Genomic DNA, 10,018 nt, shown 5'->3' with positions numbered 1-10,018 from the left:
GGCAGTTGTAGTTTCTTATATATATATATATATATATATATATATATATATTTATTTATTTATTTTTTGCCATTTTTGATTCGGGGGTAATTTTTCAGCAAAAATTGATGTGATTAAATTGTGATTAATCGCCACATCATGTAATTAATTAAATTAAAATTGTAAATCGCTTGACAGCCCTATTATGTATGTGTATGTATATATATATGAATAAAAACTGCTTCATATTTCAACTAGCACAGGTCCATGATAAATGTGGGTAGGGATGAGGCGAGGACACTCATATGCAGAGTGAATGTACTTGAGCTTTATTGAACAATGACAAAACCTCAGCAAAAACCTCCCCAATGAGGGAAAACAGTCCTCTCAAACATTTCAGGCACACAGGCAGGCAGGGCTGGCAAAAATAACATGGGTCAGGACTCCTGCAGGGGAACCACAAACGAGGTTACTAGACACAACAAACTGAGGAGAGAGAACATGGGGAGAAACATAGGAAAATAATTGAGAAGGGTAATGAAGAACAGCAGGTAGGACAAATGAACTTATAATACAAGAGGCGGTGGTCAAGATAAACATGAGTGCACATGGCGGATAGACACAGACAAATCAATACAATTCAACAATGTCTTCAAGTGTCTTTATAGAAATACAGTAAAACAATTTTAAATATTCTTTAATGGTTTAGTGCATTAAGCTTTTGAAAAAAAACCAAAACAACAAAAACGCTTCAATTTATTCAACTGAATGAAAAAGTTCATAAGGCTCCCACATGTCCTTCCACTTTACTCCACTGGAAAACTAAATAAATTTTAAGTAAATTATTTTCACACTAAGAGACATTAAAAAAACAAGATGCAAGTAAAACTGCACTTAAGTAGCATAATATAAGACAAAGAGAATAAAGTTCACAAACTTGTGTAAAACAGTTTTACTTACAGCTTAACTAGAAAACTTTGCATGCTAAGCTTTTTTCAATATAAATCAATATCAATATAAAAAGTACATACCAGCCAGAGCAAGGCTGCCAGCGCACCTTTGTCTCTTTTTTCCACTGAAATTAAGCAAATGACATTAACTTTTTTTTCGAAATTTAAATTCTTTATTTTTTTAAATCCCAAAGCTGTCTGAAGCTGTCTCACAGAAATTAAAATTAAAGCTGAATAAAATAAATTCAATGTTACTTACATTTTTTGATATTCTCGTTCCCATGGTTTTTACAAATGGAAAGTCTTCTTTGTTTAAATGCACTGGGCAGTCTATTAGGAAGAGAGCAAAAACATAATTATATTACTATTTGAAAAGGACTGAGGCTTCAAACACACAATGCTGGATGTATGCATGTATGGATGGATGTATGGATTGAAAATTAAAGGCATATAGATGTAGAATGATAGAAATAAATCTGACATTCACATGTGTTACATATATACATTTCTTATTGTGTGTTAATAGTTAAAAAGACCAAGACAATCTTCGAATGTATTTTAAGTATAAAAATGCAGTTTAATGGTACATTGCAAAAACTGTGGGGTAAACACTGTTTGATGAACAGTTCAGTGTACATATGGCCCAAAACTATAGATGATGACTGACAATTAATCTCTTTCAAAGTTTTTTTATTTATATTTACATTCTAAATCACATACAACAATCCCCGACCCTCACCATCAAACATCTAGAGTAGCATCCATACTGTCCATTAATTCAGACTGGAATTGTAAGTAGAAGAACCAAGCATATATATATATATATATACACACACATGCCAACATAAATCAACCTCCAACCATATATAAAAAGAGATACATGCACATACACTCGCATGAGAGAGAGAGAAAAAATAAAAAAATAAATAAAAAATAAAAAAAAGGGAGGAATAATAATAAATAAAATACATTACAAAAATAAAAAAATAAAAAAATCAAACAGACTTATCAACATAGTCAATAAAAGGAGATAAACAAGTAGAGGGTTATTAAATAGTAACAAAGAATAATCTGTACAGGGAACACGAGGTAGATGCGTCTACTCCATTCGCATCCAGAACCGGAAGCCCGACAATTAATCTCATCTAGATGTTTTTCGTTTTGCAAACTACATTCTTTTTGCCTGATGCGTGTACAGATCCTTTGAAACAGTATACAAGTCCTTTGATCCTGTAATGTTGTACCATTTTCCCTTTCTTTTTGATTACATTAGTTAATAAGGTGAAGGTGATATATAACAATAACTAAAACCAATAAAATAATTACATTTTTTACGTAACTTTCAACAGCAGGAGGAACGGACGGACAGACGGACAGATAGATAGATAGATAGAGTCACAGTACAGTGTTACCTGTAATCAATTTTGAGATGGGTAGATGAAGGGCATTGGGTGCTGAAGCAGAGGCTTGGACAGAGTCCTCAGGACCTGAAGAGAGTTTAAACGGATAGATTAGATAGACAGAAAGGGATGAATGACAGACAGATGGACGGACGGACGGACGGATGGATGGATAGATGGATAGATGGATAGATAGATAGATAGATAGATAGTCACAGTACAGTGTTACCTGTAATCAATTTTGAGACGGGTAGATGAAGGGCATTGGGTGCTGAAGCAGAGGCTTGGACAGAGTCCTCAGGACCTAAATAGGGAGTGTATATAACCGGATCACAGGGACTTGTTCCTTGAGCAGGCATCTTGTAAAGTAAAAATAAATGTCAAAATGTCAATATGACAAGAAAAACAATATGTTATATGTCCAAATTATTAAACCTGCTAAAACAAAATCCTGACTTTAAAGAATAAAAAATGACAGCAAAGTAATGAAGCCCTTCTTTTTTTTTTTAAATATGCTTTTAGACAAGTGGTTCTCTACTCCAATCCTTGGGACCAAAGACACTGGAAGGGAAGCCTGCAACCTTTAGCCAAAAAAGCGTAATGGGTAATGCTAACACTGTGGCTTTGTCGATATGCAGGAAAGGAGACCAGAGACCGTTTTTTTAAATGGATGTTAATGGAGAAGAGGCTTCACTACATTGAATAAACCGCTTTTGTAAGGAAGCTTATCATTTAATGAATAGACTGCCTGTCTGCTAATCTTCAACATGTTTTATGTTACACAATACTTTTATTGGGAACGATATGTAGATTTGACTATGATAAAAAGGTTATTTTATAAGACAGAGAACGGAATGTCACGACAGGTAGGACTCATTTATTGCATTACCATAGTTTTTAATAGTAATATTGAGTGATATTGTAATGTATATTGTCAAAAGAAAGCAAAAAATACAGATGTTTTCTTTCTTTGGCTTTCAGGTTTTACCAGTTATGGTAAGATTTGAATTGTAATGACTATTATGCATGTATGCATATATAACACTGATATTATGCATAATGAATAAAGAGATAATGAATAATTTAATTGTAAATATTGTGTTACATTGTATGTTGTTTAATAAAAAAAAAAATTAAGTGTTCTTTCCATCGCTGCTAGGTTAGACTTGTATTGTAATAATTTATGAAGTTAAATATATACATATAATTTTAATAAATTAAATATGTATTAAATTACAATTACGTTTTAGTGTAATCTTAAATGTTTTATCCTCCCTGCAGTGACTAATTTGCAGCTAATAAGAGATATTCGCGCTCTTTTTTACCGTAGTAAAGCACATTTCACAAAAAATGCAGACCTACTGTACATTTACTAGTGACATAACACCAAATATAGAACATTTATTCACAAGACCAGCGTGCTGTAGCGAATCAGCTCATTCATGGGGAAATTTTTATCATGCCCACATTCTCCACCAATCTGTAGCGAATCAGCTCATGCATTATGGGGAAATATGAATCATTAATCATAATTAATTATGAATATTTCCCCATAATGCATGAGCTGATTCGCTACAGTGCTAATCCACAAGAAACTGATTCATGTAAACTGTAGCAAACATAAAACTTTGAATGGCAGGCAATGATGTCACTGCCATTACACGATAGGCTGAAGTGCCTCACGTGTTCCAAGTTAGCTGTTATGCTTTCTCCAATGGTAAGAGATACAGACCCTCTCATCTCCCCAATAATAAGTCAATGGGTCTCAATGCGTCTCAATCAGCTCCCGAACTCGTGAATCAATATATCGTTTACAAATTCAGGCACTGGTAAGGACAGTAAAGGACACTGGCTCACTACACATTGGGACACTGATGACTCTATTTCCGGCGACATGACAACGTCCTTATTGTACAACATCACTACTGGTATTTATGAACAACAGCAGAGCTGATATCTTTCTGACATTACTTGTAATTACTTGCAAGTACACTATATTGCCAAAAGTTTTGGGACGCCTGCCTTTACGTGCACATGAACTTTAATGACATCCCATACTTAATCCATTTTTGACCATTCTTCTAGAAGCACATTTGTGAAGTCAGGGAGTGATGTTGGCGAGAAGGCCTAGCTCGCAGTCTCCGCTCTAATTCATCCCAAAGGTGTTCTATTGGGTTGAGGTCAGGACTCTGTGCAGGCCAGTCAAGTTCCTCCACACCAAACTCACTCATCCATGTCTTTATGGACCTTGCTTTGTGCACTGGTGCGCAGTCATGTTGGAACAGGAAGGGGCCATCCCCAAACTGTTCCCACAAAGTTGGGAGCATGAAATTGTCCAAAATGTCTTGGTATGCTGAAGCATTAAGAGTTCCTTTCACTGGAAGTAAGGGGCCAAGCCCAACCCCTGAAAAACAACCCCACACCATAATCCCCCCTCCACCAAACTTTACACTTGGCACAATGCAGTCAGGCAAGTACCGTTCTCCTGGCAACCGCCAAACCCAGACTCGTCTATCGGATTGCCAGACAGAGAAGTGTGATTCGTCACTCCAGAGAACACGTCTCCACTGCTCTAGAGTCCAGTGGCGGTGTGCTTTACACCACTGCATCTCTCTACGCACTGTTCTTGAGCTAATCTGAAGGCCACACGAAGTTTGGAGGTCTGTAGCTATTGACTCTGCAGAAAGTTGGCGACTTCTGCGCACTGTGCGCCTCAGCATGCGCTGACTCCACTCTGTGATTTTACGTGGCCTACCACTAACAGTAGACCGTGGAATATTTAGTAGTGAGGAAATTTGATGAATGGACTTATTGCACAGGTGGCAACCTATCACGATACCACGCTTGAATTCACTGAGCTCCTGAGAGCGACCCATTCTTTCACAAGTGTTTGTAGAAGCAGTCTGCATGCCTAGGTGCTTGATTTTATACACCTGTGGCCATGGAAGTGATTGGAACACCTGAATTCAATGATTTGGAGGGGTGTCTCAATACTTTTGGCAATACAGTGTACATTATGATTAAAATTATGATAAAAACTTAAAGCTCACGTGATTTAAGTTTAGCGCTTCAGAACTTTCATTAAGGGAACATAGTGAGCATCAACTGGGGAGCTGATTGAGAAGCACCCAATCTCTGATGGGACCCACTGCTCTGCACATTTTGCATGTCTTCCTTATTTAACACACCTGATTCAGATCATCAGCTCATTAGGAAAAAGCTTCCTGAACTCAACTGAGTGTGCAGAGCAGTGGTGCGTCCCAAGGACTGGAGTTGAAAAGCACTGTTTTAGACCATTCTGACACGTTAGTCTGAACTTTCTGTAAATTATGCTCTATATAGTAATACAACATGCATAATGCGTATAATCTGTGTTTTTAAGTCATATTAACAGTACTGTATACTAATCTGAACATGGAATAATGATGTTTAGCTGCACAAAAGCATGAAGGGTAGCACTTTTACATGTGCTTGAGATCTGCATGAGATTATAATCACAATATAATACTATTATGGTTTTCTTTGTTCTTGTTTGTTTGTTTCTTTTGGTTATATTCCTATTTACCTGCCCTCCTTGGTTACTTATTGATTACTCATTCTGTTTAAACAGTTTAAGATGTTTACAGCATGAACTGGACCACAAATTCAAACATTAGTAGTCAAACATATGTAAAGATTTTAGTGTATGTGATTATTCATTAGATCAAACATTGTGCTAAATCAAGAGTTCATATAACTTGGAATATAGGAAATGCATGTTAACATTAGGTGAAAACAGTTTACATACAGAAGAACATACCATTGTGGGTGAAGCAATGACATTTTACAAGTATGGAAAAGGGACATCTGTCGGTGGGATAGGTGTGATAGCTTTTGGAGGTAAAGCAGGTAAATCAGCCTTGTGAGTTATTGTATGAAGCAACATATTCCTTAAAGATGTATCAATGCAGGTGACATCAACAGTTTTTGTCACAATTACAAAATTTAGATGCTTGCGTATATTTGGTATATAGATAAAAACAATATCTGTTATTCATCAACAAAATAGATGATATATAATTACCTTTAGATTTCTCCAGGATCCTCTTTTTTTTTGGTGGCTGGAAGGTGTGAGAAGGTTCGCATGAGAGATCCACTGGAGTAAGGATTAAAGTAACAACATCCTCTCCACCAGTGCTGCCACTGGGATCATCCCCTTTATGAAAGACTGTGGCATCTACTCCATCGCTGGCACCACGATCTTCCCCGCTGGACGACATGCTGTGGTTGCTCTCAACTCCACTGTCCAGGGCAGAATATTTCACTGTAAAATAAGCAGAGCAGGAGTTGTCAGATCAACAGCTGGACAAGTGTCAATTTCTACAGTAAAACAAGCCTGATATTGACATGACCTAAAAGGCTGCTCTGTAAGAAATAAGCCATTGCTCCAAATGTCATACCTACAGCTAACTGCACAACTGTACATTGACTGGCTGACATTTCATCTTTAGCAGTACAGTTACCTTTTAGAAGACTTGTAAAAATGTTCTTTATTGTTTCAATGGACACCTCCTCTGGGGATAAAAAGGAATTAGCTGTGATCACGTCAGTTGTGAAGGACCCTGACACATTCCTCTTCCCCAACAGAAGAAGAGGATACCTCCCTAATGCATGCATTGTGTGAATCTGTAATCACAAGGGAAAAACATTACTCAGACATTAATAGGAAAATGCTGAATGTAAAATATTACTTTTAATAAAATTAATAAGGCAGTGTAAATCTTTTTTTTTTGGCAGAAGCAATTATAAGCAAAATATAAAGACGCTATTTGTTTCATCTCCCACCTGTCTTTACATGCTATAAATGTTGTTGGAAAATATCACAGAAAAGTTTATAAAACACTGTTTTATACACAACACAACACACATGATCAATCCACTGAGCCAGACACAGTAACTCTGTGTTTGTATAACCTGTGGAAGACGGGAGATTTCTGGATTTTTTTTGAAAACAGTGGTTACATCACATTTCAGCTTTACATGAGGCCAAACACACATGCACGCACGGACGCATGGACACACGGACACACGGACACACACACACACACACACACACACTTAAAGGGATAGTTCACCCAAAAATGAAAATTCTGTCATCATTTACTCCCCCTCAAGTCAAGTCAAGTCACCTTTATTTATATAGCGCTTTTAACAATACAGATTGTGTCAAAGCAACTGAACAGCATTAATTAGGAAAATAGTGTGTCAATAATGCAAAATGACAATAGTTTGAAAAACCAGTTTTTCAAATTGGTAACTCGGATATAAAATCAGCACATTCTTTAATAAAGTCTGTATGGTGCCCTGGTGGCCTGTATAAAGTAGCCAGTACAAACGACACAGGGGATTTATCATTAACACTTGTTTCTCTGGACAATGTTATATGAAGCACCATTACTTCAAACGAGTTATACTTGAAGCCCGCCCTCTGAGAAATACTGAAAACATTGTTATAAATTGAAACAACACCTCCCCCTTTACCTTTTGGACACGGCTCATGTTTATAACAGTAATCTTGTGGGGTAGACTCGTTTAAAATAATGTAATTATCTGGTTTTAGCCAGGTTTCTGTCAAACAGAGTACATCTAGGTAATGATCAGTGATCATATCATTTACAAAAAGCGCTTTTGTAGAAAGGGACTTGATATTCAATAAGCCAAGCGTTATCATTTGTTTATCCGTATTGCATCTGTTTTTTATTTGTTGAACATCAATTAAATTGTTACTCTTAATTTGGTTTGGACGTTTTTTGGATTTTCTAGTTCGGGGAACAGACACAATCTCTATAATGTGATATCTAGGTGAAATAGTCTCTATGTGCTGAGAATTAACTGATTTCTGTGACATGAAGCGGCTAGCAGTCGGTCGACAGTCTGCTATGTATCTCATCACCACGGTAAGCAGGGAGGGGACCAGAGCATATTACAGTGTCTGAAATCGTACTTGCAATTTCACACACCTCTTTAATGTTATTTTTAATCATCTCCAACTGGCGAAGCCGAACATCATTAGCGCTGGCGTGAATAATCTTACTGTATTTACATTTAGCATTAGCCAGCACTTTTAAATTTGCCAAGATGTCAGGAGCTCTGGCTCCCGGTGAGCACTTTGATCAGGTTTCTCAGTGGGTGCGTCACTGAGTGGGGAGAACCTGTTTAATGTTTTGATCGGAACGGTAGAGCGGTGTTTTGACCCGCGACTATGCCGCCTCACAGTCACCCAGTTGCCCTGCTGTGGAGGCTCTGTTACCAGAACCTAACAATGTACAGGACTCGCTGAGCTAGTCGCATCCAAAGCCGTATCTAGAGCCCTCACATTCTTACTGTCCTCAATTAAAGTTTGGATGCGTGTCTCTAATTCTGAAATTTTCTCTGTCAGCCTAACTATTTCCCTGCATTTATCACATGAGAATCCCTCGTCGCCAAGAGAGAGAGATAAAATATACATGTGGCAAGTGGTGCAAACAACAATAGCAGGAGAAGAAGCCATTACGCACCGTGATTGATGAATGATTCTTACTTACCACAGTTGTTTGATGAACTTGTTAAAAAAAAAAAAACGGAGCGAGAGAGAGAAAAAAAGAAAGAAAGAAAAAAGAAAACAGCAATAGGCACGAATGGAAACGCTAATGACAAGCTAACACGCTGCAGATGCGCTGCACTCGCGGTTTTAGAATAAAAGCGAATGATCAAATTAATCAGATTAGGCTGATAGATAATATCAGAAATATGGTGGGAATTAAGTTATATTTTATCACTTTAAACAACAGAGAGTAATAGAGATTGTACAGAAAAACAAAGCTACACGGAGCTACAATCACAAACCAGCAGCACTACAAACAGGAAGCAGGAATAACACTGTCCCTCAAGATCTTGCTCCCCCCCACATTCATTACCATAGTAAGAAAAAAAATTTATGGTAGTCATTTGTAAGAAATTAACTCATTTATAAGGGAATTAATTATTATTTTTATTTCTAGCTCAGGTTTTGAGAGGAATCAAATCTGAAGATTCGAAGTCAACCTGATTAGAACTGATTTCAAATTTGATAGTTTACACTGTATCAACTACTCGTCCAGCGAGACTTTAACGTCCGTGTATATTAACAATTTGAATATTTGTATTTTCCCTGGCCACGGGTTAATACATGCTTTTGATAGGTTATAAGCTATGAGCTAGGTAACGTGATCTAGGCAGAGTTTTAACTTAAAAAATGTACGACACAAGACAATACTTCTTTATAAATGAAACAAGAATTTATTGGCTATTCTAGATTACATTAAACTAAGCTAAAACACACACATACACACACACACATACAGTTCTGAAGAATGAAAGTTAACGGAGTTTGCATGAAGTTCCCAACGTTCTAACACTCGTTTTTCACAAGTTCTTTAAATTCAACCTGAGAGAATCACAAAGCAGAGACTTGGCTTATCTTTACTGCTTAAAATCAATCATCAGCGCCAGTTCAGCAGATAGAAGATTTTGTTTGTTACTTGCGTTCAAGTTGACAGTTGATGTTTCAACTGTTTCCTCGTTGCTGACAACAGGCTTCCTGGATGGCTGCTTGAGGGAATCCCAGGGCTGCAGATTGGCTGCTGACGCGGCGTCTGGATGTCGTAGTTTCTAGGAATGCCCTCCGGAGCT

This window comes from Sinocyclocheilus anshuiensis, unplaced genomic scaffold, assembly GCF_001515605.1.
Source record: "Sinocyclocheilus anshuiensis isolate Anshui unplaced genomic scaffold, SAMN03320099.WGS_v1.1 scaffold3237, whole genome shotgun sequence".
Lineage (NCBI taxonomy): Eukaryota > Metazoa > Chordata > Actinopteri > Cypriniformes > Cyprinidae > Sinocyclocheilus > Sinocyclocheilus anshuiensis.
Note: the sequence above shows the minus strand (reverse complement) of the source record.